The sequence below is a fragment of the Bactrocera latifrons genome, unplaced genomic scaffold, assembly GCF_001853355.1.
Source record: "Bactrocera latifrons isolate USDA-ARS-PBARC rearing strain unplaced genomic scaffold, ASM185335v1 scaffold_910, whole genome shotgun sequence".
Lineage (NCBI taxonomy): Eukaryota > Metazoa > Arthropoda > Insecta > Diptera > Tephritidae > Bactrocera > Bactrocera latifrons.
Genome location: NW_017537613.1, coordinates 2,671 through 21,221, shown reverse-complemented (window position 1 = coordinate 21,221; position 18,551 = coordinate 2,671). Strand labels below are relative to the sequence as shown.

At 34.0% G+C, this 18,551-nt stretch overlaps 1 long non-coding RNA gene across 1 annotated transcript; it reads left to right on the top strand.

Moving 5' to 3' along the window:
• Window positions 1–16,590: 16,590 nt before the first annotated feature.
• Window positions 16,591–18,343, top strand: LOC108977583. Its single transcript, XR_001994046.1, has 3 exons — window positions 16,591–17,224; window positions 17,294–17,551; window positions 17,605–18,343. It is a non-coding gene; the product is annotated as an uncharacterized LOC108977583 (long non-coding RNA).
• The last annotated feature ends 208 nt before the right edge of the window (window positions 18,344–18,551 follow it).

Genomic DNA, 18,551 nt, shown 5'->3' with positions numbered 1-18,551 from the left:
AGATTAACTATTCCACGAGTCAGAAAGATCTTTTAGCCATAGTGTGGGCAACCAAATATTTCCGTCCATACCTCTTCGGTCGAAAATTTAAAATAATTACTGACCACAGACCACTTACATGGCTAATGAGTCTCAAGGAGCCCAATTCGAAATTGTTGAGATGGCGCCTGAAGTTGGAAGAGTATGACTACGAGATCGTATACAAAAAAGGAAAATTGAACAGTAACGCAGATGCATTGAGCTGGATAAAATTAGCCCATGATAAAACCGCTGATATAAATTTGTGTTATTCAAACGAACTGTCTACAATACGTCCATGTAAGGAAAATGTGAATGATGGCATACCAATTTCAGAAAAACCTTTAAATGAATTTAACTTGCAACTTTTGTTAGAAAGATCTGACAAAAACCCWGTATGACTGTTGAAACCATCTTTAGAAACAAACAACGTAGAACTTTAAGAGAAAAAGAATTTTCTCAAGACACAATAGTTCAGATTTTTAAAAAATTTATACCCTCAGGTAAACTAACTGCCATCTTCTCCGATGAACCACCTTTCAGAACTATTCAACTGATATACTCCAAACACTTTTCAAATGGAAAACAATTTCGTATCGTCCGATGCACTAAAATCCTATCAGATGTAACTGACAATGATAAACAAGTTGAACTAATTCGTACCTGTCATGAAAATAGGAACCATAGAGGAATTACCGAAATTTATGAAAACTTAAAGAGACAATATTATTTTCCCCTTATGCAATCTATAATAAATAAAACTTTAAATAATTGTGAAATTTGCAATACACTYAAVTAYGACAGACACCCACCAAAATTAGAATTCCAAGTTACAGAAACGCCAAACGAACCTCTTCAAATTTTGCACATTGACATATATACTATAAATAGTAAATGTATTTTRACYATCATCGATAAATTTTCTAAATAYRCGRCAGGYTATACATTACCATCAAGAACAAGCGTTTGTGTGCTCAAAGCTTTAAAAACATTTATGAACTTAGCGGGAATACCTAAGAAAATTGTTTGTGATCAAGGTACCGAATTTACATCTAACATTTTTAAAGATTTTTGTAGACAATATGAAATTATACTTCACTTCACATCATTTCAACAATCCAGTAGCAACTCTCCAGTAGAACGACTTCATTTAACCTTAACTGAAATGTACAGAATTATAATGACAACCAGAAAATCCAAGAAGATGGAATTAGATCACGAAGAGATATTAGATGAGACGTTACAATACAATAATACTATCCATTCATCTACAAAATTTACACCATATGAGTTATTCTTTGGAAGACCGTATAACTTCTCAAGAGACATAAAATACGACAACAAACACGAATTTTTGGTTAAGTTAAATGAATTTAAAGAAAAACTATACCCCATTGTTAAAGAAAAAGTTATGAAAGCTGAATTAAAAAATATTAGTCGTCTTAATAAATCTAGGAAACCTCCAGAGAGTAGGAACAAAGAAGAAGATATATATAGAAAAGAATGTAGGACAAAAAAAAAAAAAAAAAAATAACTGGACGATTCTCAAAACATAAAGTATTAAAAGATAATAACATTACTTTACAAACTACTAAACACAAAAAATTACACAAATCAAAAATTAAACTGAGACCACGTAAACAATAAAAAATTATTTACTTTTGGAATAGCCTTTGCTAATGGACAAGTCTTGGAAATACAAAATTTCGGCAAAGACCAGAATATGATAGCCCTGAAGATTGGACACGCGAGAACGATTGAAAGATATTTCAATTTCAATTTAATTACTATCGTAGACAAATTTGAAAAAAATAGCATTCTAAAAGATGCTGCTAAAATTTGTAAGCTGAAACTTAAGGGACTCGAAAATAAACTACAGACATTAAACTCATATAAACGTACAAAGCGAGGACTATTCAACGGCTTAGGCTCTGTAATAAAATATGTAACTGGGAACATGGACGCAAATGACGCTATGACCATAAATAAACAGATACAAGGACTCCAAGATACAACATTAAATTCAAAAATAATAGCGGAAAATCAAAAAAGTTTGAATATACAAATGATACAGAGATTTAAAAATTTGACAGAGCATATAAATAACAATCTGGAAAGCATTGCAAAATTTTTAGAAAAACTCTCAGAAAAAACAACTAATCATATTCTAAAAGAAGACAATGCCCTATTAGAAATCCAATACATGATTCAGCTTGATTATAATATAGATTTATTATTTAACCATATCTCTGACATAATAGAAGCTGTAATGCTCGCAAAGCTTGGTATAGTATCAAAGCTTATTCTTCATCCAGATGAATTGGACGAAATAAGACACAATATTAGGTCCCATAATATTGAATTAGTTTCAGACGGACACCTTTACGAACTTCTGGAACTCCAAGCATATTATAATAATAGCAATCTMATTTTTRATATAAAACTACCAAATTTGGCTAAAAGTACGAATTCGCTTTTCCATCTCATTTCTCTTCCTATGAATAATACGAAAGTAATTAAAACAAAACCATACGTAAGTTACAACAACCACGAGCTCCAGAGCTTAACAGAGATTTGCCCAAAAATTGCGAACGTGTATTACTGCAAGAGGTCAAATGACTTTCAAAGCACCAATAATTCAACCTGTATCGGTAGAATCTTGAATAATAAAACATCAATATGTCCTGTGAACGATGTGGGGTCCACGTCGAATATATTCCAACCGGAAGATAACTTTATAATGGTTATCAACGTAAAGGGACTATTTATAACCTCTAATTGTGGGCAAACTTCACAATTGAAGGAACCTCCCTCCCTCCACTACACGAATTGTTCCGTCACGATAGCCAGAACAACACATAAAGTCATTGGGACACAATCTTCGTAGCACCACCAAATCTAGAGAAAGTGCAAATAACATTAGTAACAGAGACTTTAAGCCTAGAGAAAAACCCCAGAATTCGGTATTTTCCTAAGCCCGCTGAAGCCGCTCAGTCCCCACCAACTTCGTTGTGGCCATCGCTCTACTCAAAGGGGGGAGGAGTTATATCGTTGTGGCGCCCCGCATTTTCGCTCGTATCTCGGGAACGGTTTGTCCTACGGCCATGATCACATACCATTTCGGTAGCAAATGACGTGACAAATAACTTTTGTTTTATACATTTTGCCATGAGATGCGTATTACAGGCGCTAGGTAGAAATTTCAAGGCTGGAGTTGGGGTTGAAGATGCAATCCGATCTCGAAACAAAAAGTTGCATTGGAATGAGGAAGTACTAAGGCAACTTTTCCGCACTATTAGAAATCCCGAATCGAAAAAAGTCCGGAATCGACCTACCCTACTGGATAGGCATATTCGTTTACGAAGTCAGGCAACTGTGAATTTAGAATATGTAGATATATCTCCTTATTCATTATTAAACTTATGCTAAACAAAGGACCAATATGCTATCACGTGAAGCAACCCCAAATCATCAAACTTCCGCCACCGAGTTTGACAGTTCGCTTTAYCTGTCCACGCTGAAGCTTTTCTTGCGGACGATGCCAAAAACATGCTTTACCATCAGATTGATACCTATTAGTTTTCGTCTCATCTGAGCATATAACCCTTTCCCAGTCCTCAATTGTCCGATCTTTCCGTTCTCGGCAAAAATTAAGTCTAGCTTTAACATTTCGCTCAGATAAAGCGGTGTTTTTTTTTAGCCGCCGCAACCATACCAATTTAGTTAAAGAGCGTCGAACTGTCCATGCACTCACTTGAAGGTCTAACTTAGCAGCAGCTTCTCGACGAGTTCTACATTCATTTTTGAGCAATAATCGCTCAACAGCACGGGCATCACCATCGGTAAGCTTTCGAGGGCGGCCTCCAGCGTTTACAACTTAAACAATATTTTGTACTTTCTTCACATTTATTATCGCTTGTCGACTTATATTTACCTTTTCCGCAATTTTCCTAGCTGAATAGCCGTTTTTAATTAAAACAATAACGTTGTCTTCGACGTCTCGCAGTAACTTTCGCATTTTTTTTTTGGTTCACAAAAAACTCCTGGAAAAATTTTTAGTAATCGCCACGACCAACAAAACTTTACTGATATAAATTGCTAATTCAGTCTAAGCTCAGAACAGAACGATTGAATTACCTAACCCAGCCATTCCGTTAAATATAGCTGGACTTTCATGCCATACTTATACAGTGGTGCAAAACTGTCAAAATGACTTGTAAATGGAATTTATCGTACATTTGCGTTCAAGAATAAATAAAAGTTGTTCTGTTTTCTATTTTTAATGAATTGAACAACTATCTTTATTTTGGATTGGATTGAGAGACCTATAGCAGTGATACTAAGTAAATAGAACCAGTTTTTTTTTACTGAATTCATTTGGACCATTGATCACAAATTAGCGTTTCTCAAGTTTATGGTCTATAACAGTAAGAGGTTAAGTTCGGAATAAAGTTCCACATAGTCATGGAGTCCAGGCTCTCGATGCTTTCTCCTTGCAAAAAAAATATATATGTATATATATTGTAGCTAATATAAATCTATTGAATAGTTATGAAWAATACTTTCTTTGGCCAGTAAGAGTTTAGCAAACATCTTTAAAGACCAAGTGTTTGCGTGTATATATTTTTTAAAACCATACGTTAGTTCTGCTTTCCAGCTCCACACTGGACAAAGAAGCAAARCAAATGGGTCTGGTAGTGATCTCGCGACTTGGTTCTCACGTAACTGTTGACGGTCATAACTTTGAAGTCGTAGATAATTTAATCTAGGAACCAGCGTAAACACCACCAACAATGTCAGTCTGGAAATCCAACGCAAGATAACTCTTGCCAACAGGTGCTACTTCGGATTGAGTAGACAATTGAGAAGCAAAGTCCTCTCTTAACGAAAAAAAATTAAACTCTATAAGTCACCCATAATTCCCATCCTGCTATATTGTGCATAGGCTTGGACGATGGCAACAACTTATGAGTCGACGTTGCGAGTTTTCGCGAGAAAAGTTCTGCTACAGATTTATGGTCCCTTGCGCGTTGTCTATATATGACGACATTGAGATAGTTCAGAGAATTAAAAGACAGCGGCTACACTGGCTAGGTCATGTCGTCCGARTGGATGAAAACACTCCAGCTCTGAAAGTATTCGACTCAGTACCCGCCGGGGGAAGCAGAGGAAGATCTCCACTCCGTTGGAAGGACCAAGTGGAGAAGGACCTGGCTTCGCTTAGAATATCCAATTGGCGCCACGCAGCGAAAAGAAGAAACGACTGGAGCGCTGTTGTTAACTCGGCTATAATTGCGTAAGCGGTGTCTACGCCTGTAAAGAAGAAGATACGTATGATAAATAAGTCCTTGGCTACATGCAAAAGGGTAAAATTTGTCTCTGTTTTGACATTTTACTGTGCCAAATGGGAAGTAAAATTTTAAAATCTGAAATACAAAATACGCGACATTGCGATGTTCATTTTAAAAACGAATAGAATTAAATGATAATGTTAAAAATTATTAGCTGGAGATATTGCATTCGTATAAGCAATTRTTTCAAAACTTTTGTATAATAATTTTGTATTATCTTCATTCAAGAATTTTATTTGACTAAAATATAATTGAAATTCTGACTTTTTTGGCCGCGATCCAAAGGTACCGTGGGAAAGAGAAAGTTCTCCTAAAAAAAACGTTAGGGTTATAGTATATGTACCGCAAACGCTCAACTTACGAGATAAAAGATCCAAAGAAGAAAAGAAGCCCAAAGAACACACTTTACACACATTTTCTACTTCAAATTCATTAAATTAAACTATAAATCAACATTTTGCACTTTTTGCAGGTTTTTAAGTAAGAAATCTATATTTTTAAAACTATCTTTTACACTCATTTTTGTGCTCACAATTATGAGGAAAAGGAGCGCTGCCATGTAATTATAATAAGGCAATTTGCTGAAATTTTTGTGTTTTACTTAAAATTCTTGTTTCTTTATCTAGCAATCTTAGTGTAATAAACCGGGAACTGAATTAAAACACTAAGCTTTTATAGAATAAATATTATAAGTTTGTTTACTAGTCACGATGTACGTAYGGCTTATTATGCGGTTTACGCTGAATTGATCTCATGTGACAGCCGACAATTATTGCAGAGTTGCCATAACGTGGCATTTAGTGTCTTTTCGTTTATTTATTATTATTATTTTTTAATAACTTAACTGGATGTTCTGATTCATCCGCAATTACATTGTTCATGGGTATTTCCCCATTTTGACTACTTTCTCTAATCACTGGCCGTGCGATTTGTATTTCTGAAAAATTATCCAATAAAAGTTAATATTTTTTCAAACATTAGATGGCTAGCATTAAAATCATCATTATTAGTTTTAGAAATAAATCGAGGATTACATCTGAAGTGATTGTCAAATGCGTCCCCAATAATGTATGAAACAAAAACTGCATTTGCAAGTTGTTTGTAGTGATCGCAATTCTAATGCCGGTTAATTAAAATACGGTTTGTAAATTTCTCTTTAATTTAAACTAAACAAATAAATACAATTTAATGAAGCAATTTGAACAATAAATGCAATTTCATGTAGCCATTTTCATAATTTCGATAACATTTGGAAAATTATCGATACACAAATTATCATATGTCACATCTCTGTGAACAGATGTTTTGAAGTTTACCATATCTAACATAAAGTTATATAGCGTGGCCGGGCATATAGCTAATTTTTAGTTGCAGAGTCGAGTGAGGTAAATTTATCCAATTTCAATTAAACAAAGTGATTTATTTATTTTATTCAATAATTTAGATAATGCCGAAAGCAAAACAGCGAAAAATGGACAAATTAGCTTCTTATGTCGCGAAATATCCTATTACTATGTTCGGACCGACATTGAAAACATTTTGAAAACACATTTGTATGTTGTGGGTATCAAAAGCGGCATTTTCTTGCTCTTGTAAGATTGCACGATGACACAAAATGCAAAAATCCTTTACCGAAATATGCAAGGCTAAGAGAGCACCCATTGCAGAATCTAGTGATATATGACGGCACAAAAATTAAAATGGGGTTTGGTCTAACATATTTTACAGCCATTGCAATTAATTTTCTGCGTGTGTTTGTTGTTGTTCCGTTGCACAAAAGGAAAATTCTGCAATCTCTGCACGGTACAAGGTTTTGCAAGAACAAGAGAGTCCCCTTAATATGGGAATATCAAGCGACAGCTGTATTTGTATGTGGAATGTAAACAAATATCAGGTGACAATTTAGGGTGTCTTCCAAAAACATCGATTAAACTAGAGTAGGCACCGATTTTAATGAGTGGAATGTAAGTTTTCAACGAAAACTGTGTTTTCGTTTGACAGATTTTAYATGGACGAAAATACAAGTTTTCGTGCGAAAACCAGTTTTTCCCATGAAAACTTGTTTTCGTTGTCGGTTTGAACATAGTATATTTTTAAAACTGGCGTCGTATTGTTTTGCAAAGCTTGCAACAAGTCTGTGTCGTCAGAAAGATTATATTCTTTGCAATCGCATGTTGCAAGTTTAGCACATAGTCAAGCGGAAAAAAATCATCAACAAGTACGCAGCCATTATTAACTCAAACCACAAGTTCCAATCAAAATCAGTTCGCGCAAGATTTATGCAAGTCATTAGTTGCATCGGACATTCCACTTTATAAATTAAGGAATGAAAACCTAAAAAGTTTTTTTGGAAAATATGTAGATTTAGCTATTCCTTCTGAAACCTCCATGCGTAGAATAGTTGGTGAAATTCACAACGAAACTCTTGAAACCATAAGAATGAAAATAAAAAACAAATATTTGGGGATATCGATTGACGAGACAACCGACTCGTTTGGGAGATACATTGCTAACGTCGTCTGTGGCTTATTGGATACGGATCCCGAAGAGGCCAAAAAACATTTTTTGGTGCATGTAGCAGAGTTAGAGAAACCCGATCACGCTGCTATTGCTAGATGTTTTGACGATGCAATTAAATTGTCGGACCCAAAATTTGACAAAACTCGTATTCTTTTATTTCTAGCAGATGCTGCGCCGTATATGGTGAAAGCCGCGACTGCTTTGAAGATTTTCTATCCAAAGATGACGCATTTAACATTTCTCATTCATGGCCTCCACGGAGTATGCGAAAAGATTCGCGAGAGCAGTCCAAAAGTCGACCAATTAATCTCTAGCGTAAAAAAAATTTTTGTTAAGGCGCCAAAAAGAATACATATTTTCAAAGCCACTGAGCCAGAGCTCGAATTGCCTCCACAGCCTATTATCACTCGATGGGGTACTTGGCTGGAGGCAGCTTTATATAATGCGAAAAATTTCGAAAAAATTAAACGCATACTTTTGTTGCTCGATAAAACTGAATCAAAATTTATACAAATTGCCATTGATATTCTAACGACGTCCGCCTCAACTTAATTTCTATCTCAAGTAATTTCGGGTTTATACTCAAATCAATTAAAACTTTGGAATCGACCGGATTAGCTCTGCATACTCAACTTAGAGTAATATTGGAGGCCAAAGAATTACTTCAACAAAGTGGTAACGATATTATAGTACGAAAATTTARTTCGATTTTAACAAAAAACAAAGGTTTTCCAATAATAAAAGAAATATCGATTTATTTTCCTTTTTTACAACAAGAGAAACCTTTGGTACTATGAATACGTACTCTTTTAAGTTTTTTGTCTCTTTTATATACATATTATAAAAATAAAATTTACATAAAACAATTTTGTAAGGTTTTTTTAAAGTGCAATTTTAAGTGCAAAAAACGCAATTTTTGGAGAAATTTTATTGCGCCAAAAATGAAGTTTTTAGTGCAATTTTTGGGTTGAACTTGTCATTAACCAGTCCCATAATTCTTCGGTAATGCCATTCCCTTCCATTCTTTTTAAAAATTACCAAATCTCCCACCTGCAATAATGGTAGTGACTTCACTTTTCGATCATAGTAACATTTTTGTTTTTCTTTTTTTTTTATCGCGTTTTTCTTAAATTACCACATGTTCCGACACTGGCAGTTTCGTTTTAATCAGCCTACCAAAGCACAATTCCGATGGAGTAAAATGCATGCATGTGATCGGCATAGTATTATATTCCATAATTCTGTACGGAAATTGTTTTACTTCATTTGCTTCATAGCAACGTTTCAAAATATTCTTTTCAGTCAAAACCATTGATTTGTGTATATCTTGGACTTCAGACGAGTTGAATGGAACATTGCTACCTTTAATGGTCGATGGATACTTGATCATGTTAAAAATGGTACAAAATACCTCAATTACTCTGGACGCTACCAAAAAATTGGAATATGCGTCCATAATTGAGATATAGTCATGACCGCTATGTTCACATAAATCCACGGATGCAATATAGTATGGATATTTGGAATTTTTGATTGTTCCGTTTGAATTTCTCACAAATGTTACATGATGCAATCATTTATATAATTTGAGTGCTCATTCCTGGCCAAAAGTATAACATTTTTGCACTCGCAAGTGTTTTTTCAATCCCGAGATGTGGTTCATGCAACCACTTGACCATTTTTTCCCGCAACCCAGTTGAAACCACCAATTTATGGTCCTTGAACAATATACCATTTTCAAAGTGTAGTTCTGATTTCCCCTTATGAAACTTTCGGCAAAAGTCATTTATATTTCGATATTCTGGCCATCCGTTTGTTACGTATTTACACACTTGTTTGAGGTTTTAATCAGAATTTTATGACCGCTTTAAGCATTCCAAATTGTCTTTTAACACACAAGCCGATTTTATCATCCGGTAAATAACTGCATTCATTTCGTCTCTAATCTCATCATCCTCCTCCCCTCCTGAGATCATGTTCAACTGTGCACGAGAGAGACAATAAGCCGACAACATGCTTTTTCCGTGTTTATATCTAAATGCTATAAATTTTCGAATATCTTAATAATACCATGAACATTCTTTGAAATCGTGGTGTGGCACCATCGATATCACTCAAGTCTAATGTTTCAAGTGGTTTGTGCTCACATTCAACTGTGAAATTGTATCCATAAACGAAATTTTTAAAACTTGTGGACGCAAAAACCATGGCAAAAGGTTGATTTTCAATTTGTGAACACCTCTGTTCACTTTTGCTTAGGCTCCTAGATGCAAAGGTGACGATCCAAATCCGTCTTTTGAAGCATCTATCTGAATGACAATCGATTTCTCAATTCTGCCGTTAGTTTTGACAGATTCCGAATAAACTTTGCCAGATACTTGCATAGACCCAACAAATGATTTCACCATGATTATCAGCTGGTTTCTTCATTTTAAGTATAGCTTCAATGTGCTTGTGAGCCGGTTGAATCTTCCCGCTCCATAAAATATGGCCCATAAATTTTACTTCTGATTTACGATACTGAATTTTTTCCGGGTTGAATTTAACATTATGTGTACGTGCACGTTCAAGAACAATTGCCAAGATTTTATCATGTTCCAACTTATCTGACACCATGATTCCAATATCATCCAAATAAAAAAAAAAATCCAGGAATGTCACCAAAAAATGTAATCATACATCTTTGGAAAATTTGCTGAGAAATGTTCAACCCAAAAGGAAGTCTTTTGGATCTAAAGAAATCCGCAAATCACCGTTTGATTTTTTACCACTTGCAAATTATTGACTCAGTCAGATGGGTGAGGCACCGGTGAAATGATTCCTCTGTTAACAATCTCATTAAGCTTTGGTTTAAGTTTTTTAACTAATGTGTCCATGTGTGAATTTTCCTGCAAATGTATCTTTATTTGCCTGGGAATTTTTCCAAGTCCAGTGAAAACATCCTTATGTCTTTTAATCAAAGTTTAATGCATATTTAAAGACCCATTATCGGTTCAAATGCGCTATCACCAACAACAAAGTCTAAAGTCCTAAAGATAAATTTCGACAATACTTAATTCCGTATCAATTTTAAATTTAACTAGCCTACTCCCTATTTGGTTGTGCCTTAGTCCTGTTTTTTTTATTTCGTCCCAATAAATGTATCCTAAATTTGTATTTTTTATATTAAGTAATTATTTTTTATATTCCGGTATATTGTCGACACTTTACCTGACAAATCAGTCCAGCTAACATTATTAACCCGTTGTTTTTCCTTTGATTTGGAATTCGATGTACTTGCGTCCGATTTGGTTTCCTTTCTACGACACATCTTGCGAAAATTACCCTTTTTCCCGCATCGACATATGAAATCCTAGGCTGAACATTTACTTTTATGATCCGGCTTCCAATCACCACTGCAGTTGAAACAAAATCGCCAATTGTAATTGACTGAGTTGACTGAGTCAGTCTCGCCATCTACCACAGCTGAAATCGAGGTCTTTGACGTAAAAATACCCTWGTTCACTTTCCCTGCTTCAAATGTTTTGCACATATTAATTCCAAGATCCAATTTTTCATCCTGTCCGTCGAWCAATTTGAGCTGAAGTTTCTTAGCAAAAACCCCAGTGATGATAGGATCACGTAACATTCGATTCTCGGAAGATAATTTGCAAGTGCAATTGAATTCAAAACGATCGATTTGAGGTCGCAGTTCGGTTAATAATTCACTGAAATGTTGATGTTTTTTGCACCATGTTGTTAAATTTGAACGATTCAGAAATTTTCAAATTTATTCTAAGTTTTCCATTGACATTATTATTAAGCTATTGCATAGTTTCCATCACAGGCCTTGAGCGTGGGGACCGAATCCAGAAGTAACGAAAAAACCTAACGCTACCCACTCAGACATGACACATGCGAATGTACATATATTATATTATTTCTTTGGCACATTTGTCTGTATGTTTACGAAAGCAAATGCGAGTCATATACATATGTACATACATTCATAATAACAAGTGTGGCACGCTTCTTTCGCATCTCCGAAGTCACGGTCAACCAATTTCCGAAACTTGCGTTTTGTCAAAGAGGCAAGTGCTGAACACATTGAGCACGATATCTGTCAAATATTAAAATACACACGTTATTAGAGACACAGCTGTCTCAATACCTGTGTCCCTAAGAACGTGTGTATTCCAATATCTGTCGCGCTCATTGGTTCAGCACTTGTATGATGATAGAAAATCCAAGCTGTGCCGAAAAAAATAAACGAATGGCCGCCTATTGACCGCTTTTCTTGCCGCTGTAACAGCTTCGCTTGCTAATTAGCGTAAATATGTATGCATATGTATGAGCCTGCATACATATCGACGCAGATTTTTGCGAGTCACGAAAAATATTTTAGAATGGACAAATATTATAAATCGACAACGCCTTGTTGCCACTTTTCTGACTTCTTTCTGTGAAGAAGCATCAGAAAGTTGTTMAATTTATGATTTTTAGCTTTCGCCATCGTCGCGAAAAAACGCTTGTAGGCAAAGGCATGCACGGGGTGATGTTTCTGCGTCTATTTTTTATGAATGAAACGAGATCGCTTGTACAACTTGCGCCTGCGCTTATGAATGAAATCGTTTTTGTTGTAAAATTTACTACATTTGGCAGTTTTTGTAGAACAGTGCTTGAAAATTTTTTGTTGGTGCATGCTTGTGCATTATTTGTTCGGAAGTGTATACAAATATATGTATGTACATTAAAGAATATATGAATGATGAAGAAGCAGATTAATGCGCGCACATGCGTATACATATTAGCAAATAATAAGATTAATATGATAGCCGATATATGTATGTATTTATTATTGCTGTGATACATTCTGTTTCTATTACTACTATTAGTATAGTATATTATGGAAAAATCAAATAAAATTATTAAATATTCAAGTCCAAATTAACTGTAAATAGAACTATGCGTGCATTCGTACAAAATTATACTCATATCATAACTATTTTTATATGCCAATATGGAAATGCCGGCGGCAAAACGCAAAAGCATACATATTTGCATACATTGCGAAAGCAAAAATTGAAGCATGAAAATATCACAATGCTGTTGTTGGGAGTATCATAAGCAGCATGCAAATTAATTCCCGCGACGAGGGAATTTTAAAAAAAGATATGTTTTACATCCGCGAACGCGCGGATAAAATAAGAACACGTGTGGTTCCTGTGGTTTGCCAGATACAAATCAAATCTTTATTCCTGATTTACTAATATATATACATTTTTGACTTATTTACTTAAAGTTAAAGCTAAAGCTGAAGTGTAAGCATCAGCTTGATTGAATCCAGAACAAAGAGTTAATTACAATATTAGCTGTGACAGCGAATTCCAGCAGAACGTTAAGCGTTCTGTTYTCTTTACGATTGTTATTGTTATGCCTTCTTGTGAGGGCGAGCGATATTGTTTTGATCATAATGGATTATTGGATTGAGAACGGAAAAAGCATATTGAATTCTTAAATTTTAAAGTGTAATTGCAAAATGCAAAGATTCAATTTTATTTAKAGTTATGGTAAGGTTTCTATGCGGAGGATATCGTTAACTCCCCCCTTCCTAAAATGAATCGTCCCCGATTTACTATTATTTTGTGTTAATTTATATATTTTATCCAAAAGAGCATTATAGGCGATTTCTTGAAATTGCGTATTTTCGATTAGTTTGGGAATTTCGCGAAATTTTTTTAATTTTAGTATTAAGTAAGTTATGAAAACTATTCCCGAGATTAAAATTATGTACCAAAAAACTGAATGGACTGTGATGTTCTTGTTCCGTTCTGCTAAAATATTTATATTATCTAATTTTAACAGTTTATTAGTTGTTTMAAAATATTCTAAAATTTCTAAATTATTTATATGATTATTTTTAAAATAATTCCAAATTTTTAGTTCAATGTTTTCATAAGTTTGATTAGTTATGACAGTATAATTTTCAAATGTTATTAAATATGTTCCATTTAATGTTTGATTATCTACAATATTTTTTCCTGAAACTAATATCGCTTCTGGTTTAATTTCTTCAATTTGTAAGTTTTTTCTTTTAGTTTATTACATTTTCCTTGTTTTTTGTTTAAAATTTCTGATGACCATGTGCTTTTTTTATTTAGTTGACAATAGGTTTTTGAAATTTCTGTTTTACAATTTTGAATATAAATAATTCTTACAATATATTATGTTCTGGTCAATAATAAGTTTGCCATCTAATTGAGCCATGGCTCTTACATCATAGTACTTACATGTTAGGTCTATTTTAGGGTATTTTATATAAATTATAATTATGTCTCCTTTTTGGGCTATTTTAAATTTAGAATTGTCCATTAAATCTGTTATGGTCATTATACCGTGTTGGTAATATGTTGTGTTTTTTAGTTCATCAAAGTGTAAAATTGTTGGATTTAAAATTCCAATTTTACAAAAAGTTATTGCATTTATTAAATTTTGCAGTTCATGTATAACACATTGATTTCATTTTCTTTTTATTGTCCTGTTTGTGGTATCACCTTTAACGTTATTTACTATGTCAGTTAATTCTGTTATTATTTTAAAAATTTCTGAATTGCTTATTGTTATTTATTACTAATTCGTTTAATTTGTTATTAATGTTTACAAAGTCATCAATTTCTGCAAAAGTAAATAATTATTAATAGAAAAAAAAAAGTTTTTTAAGTTTATATAGGAAGTAAAATCAACCGAATGTTTCAAAATCTTGATATTTTATAGGGTCTAGGGCAAGTTTTTCCCCTATTTTATCTAATGTTAAGCACAAAGGTGCACTACTATTAAATATGTATGTGTATAATATATAATCTCTTCCATATACTTAATATAGGATTTTTAAACTTCTGGGTGATTTTATACTATACAAATCTGTCAATATGTAAAATATCTTACATATACAACAAAATTAAATGAAAGTATAATATTGATATACTGTGGTCTAATGTCGAAAATATATGAAGTTGGTCTACAAATTCCTTCAACTCTGATACACTACATGTAATGATTTTCGTTGAGGCTTGAAAATTTATTCTGGAAAATACTACAGCAATGTCAAGGGTTTCCTAAAAATTATGAAATTACTATCTGCATGATTATGGATCATTGCATTGATATTGCTCAAAGCATCATTGTAAAGGTGGCGCAAAAATAACCTTCCAATGTTTTTTGGATGTAATTTTTTAAACAAATTAAAAACTTTGATTCTGCTTGTGGCATATTTTTATTTCGTCCTTAAAGGTTTTTTACATCAAGTCTAGAATATGATATCATGTAAATGGCCGCCGCCACAGTTGATTTTCATTTGAGCCCTTTTTGTGGCATTCTTCATCACTTTGGTCAGAACTTCCGGCAATAGGTCCTCACATTCTTGACAGATATTGTCTTTAAGAGAATGGGAACGGGAAATGCATCCTTGTGCCGTTGCATCGTCCTGTTGGAACCACGTGTTTTCCAATCCCAATTCATCAAGTTGCGGTAAAGAGAACTCGTTGATCATTGCTCTGTAGCGCTCACCACTCACATTAACCGGTTGGCCCGCGACGTTTTCGAAGAAAAAAGGTCCGATGACTCCTGCAGCTAAAACAGCACACCATACAGTGACTCTGAGCGGGTGTAATGGTTCTTCGTGGGTTACACACGGATTTTCAGCGTCCCAGAAGCATAAATTTTGCTTATTTACGTACCCCCTAAGATGGAAAGAGGCCTCATCACTCATGATTATTTTTGATTAAAAATCATCTTCCTCTTGGTGGTGATTAAGGATAGCTTGAGGGTATGTTAGACGGATTGGCTGTCAGCAGCTAACAGCTGATGCAGCGTCTGGACTTTTTACGGAAACATCTTCAAATCTTGTACCAAAATTCGCTGTAAACACCGTCGTGGCACGTCGTCTGCTCGATGTCGACGGGGCTTCCAAGACATCTTCGGCAACAGCAGCAACATTCTATGCAGAATGGGTTTTCTGTTTGCCACGCCTGGCAGCATCTTGTGTTGTGCCAGTCTCTTCGAGGCGAGCGGCTAAACGTCTCAGTGTTTCACCAGTAGGCGTCGGACAGCCAGGAAATCTGCGACGAAATTCATGTTGTGCCAAAGTCACCGACCGATTATGGGTCCAATGAATAGTCACCAATAACCCTCGTTCTGGAGCAGTGTAGCGTACCATTGTTTATTTAAGTGTATTTCGCATGTATGCATTTACCATAGAACGTTTATTATAGAGAAAGACCAACTACGGACAAGCGTGTGAACTGTCAAGACCCAGGAATTGTCTATTGGTGGATTTACCCACTTTTGGCTCGGCAGGAGAAGTTTTAACAGAAATGAGTGAACAGAACTGAGAATTCAATGAAAATTATGCTCTGAAATATATATTGCTTTTACAGACGCCTGTTGGACTTTTGGCTTAAATTTTTATACGTTTACATGCTATCATATCAATTGATATAAATAGAATTTTGCGAACTTTTATGAATTCATGCAAAATTAATAACATTATTATTAATACAAGCGATTCTCCAACCAATATTTGTAGTTAATGGTTAATGGTTAATGACCWAATTTTTAAATATTTCTTATCTTTGATAATGTAATATAATTTTATATGCATGCATATATAATATCTGTTATATACGTATATGATATATTATCATAATATCCTAAAAACCTTAATATATTACAACAATGATATATATATGTAYGTAAGTACAAATCACTTTCAAATCAACATAGTACCATTTATCAGTAACATAATGTGCGCGCGTGCTCTATATGTACATACATGCGTATGACATTCCCATACGAGTAATGTACACACAACAAATATTTATTTTAACCTAACAATTCATTGCAACAATGTCGTTGTTAAAGTTCAACAACATACATAAATTTGTTAAAACAAACATCAGCTGCAACTCCCAGACTCGATCGACATTATTGCTGATCAATAAATAATAATGAAAATAAACAATCATCCACTTCAATATATTGTAAATKCTGTTGACCACTCAACATCCGCTGAACTCTGCCGTTAAGAACGCCGACGCCGCTGCCGTTGAACCACAGCTAGTTTAGGGTATTTTTAAGACACAATTAAGCTGTTCACAGTTAAATATTATTTAGCATGTTAAATTGGCAATATTCCCATATTTACCGACGTGGTATCTATTTTGTTTTTGTTTTACGTGAAAAACAATTTCACCACTATTCCCACTGTGTTGAGCTTGTTTATTAATTGTGGCAAACTGTCATCTCTGATCAGCTGACTTTATTTACATTTGAAACTGGAATATGATGGAAGCAAAATTGTAAGTAAAATTAAAATATGTAAAAAAAAGTGTAAATGCAAATATAATAATGAAAAATATATGTTTTAGGCTAAATCAAAACGTGTACGCAAAGTACCGTACAGAAAATGGAGCAATGAGGAGCAACAGAAATTAATTACATACATGCGATTGAAAAGCCGACAGCACAGGTGTATTATTAAAAATTTTTAGAGACACAAAATCTGCGGTTAGATTGGTTTTTAGTGAGGCTAAAGGCAAGGCACTTGCGCCAATGCTATACAAAGGCATGAGCTTGGCAGAATTCGACAGGAGTAGGTTCCATGCAAGACGGCGAATCAACAGAAAGTAATTTAAAAATAAATTCTTTGGTATAAAATAATAATAATTTATATTTTTAGGTATAATTTTAAGAACTTGTCCTTTATTCTACGATTTGGAAGATATACTTGGCTATAAAGAGTTCCAATCCAAAGCATTTGTTTTGGATACAGAAGCCTTAGAAAACAACTCGACGTGAACCACAGACGATTTCGACGCCGGTTCAACGACCAGAAATGCAAATGTATCTACCACACCTGAAGATAGTTTTCAAGAAGTCGGTCTAGAATCTACATGCAACACAATAAATCGGAAGGGTATTTATTCGCGGACAGGTCTTGCCGATGTGCTTACTATGCACACAGGTTTAATTAAGGTGAAGCAACAAAAGTTAAAGATAGAATCAAAAATGAAAGATCTATCTTCAAAATAAAAAGAATTTGATTTACAATACGAAAAATTATTTGAAAAAGAAAAATGCAATTCAGAAGAGAGAATAAGAATACTAGAAATTGAAATGAAAGAAAAATTGGCTTTAAGAGAGCTTGTAAAAAAAAGTTAAAGATAGAATCAAAAATGAAAGATAGGGAGCTATCTTCAAAATAAAAAGAATTTGATTTACAAGACGAAAAATTTTTATTTGAAAAAGAGAAATGCAATTCAGAAGAGAGAATAAGAATACTAGAAATTGAAATGAACGAAAAATTGGCTTTAAGAGAGCTTGAAGGAACGAATAGCAATGGAGGAATTAAAAAATAAAACTATACATATATACTACATACAATTAAATAATTATATCTTTATTGTTTACAAAATGTGATAGAGCTTTCCTCAGATCGTCGTATTCATAAATTTCTTGTGGGAAGTCTGTTTCTTCTTGACTCTCTAAACTAAAATTTTCGTTTAAGTTAAATTGTGGCAACATGTTGCGAAGGACACAACATGCCAAAATCCATCTACAACAATTTTTATAATTATTTTCGTTCGTTAATCGGAACCGTAGTTCTTTTAAACTGCAAACTTTTTT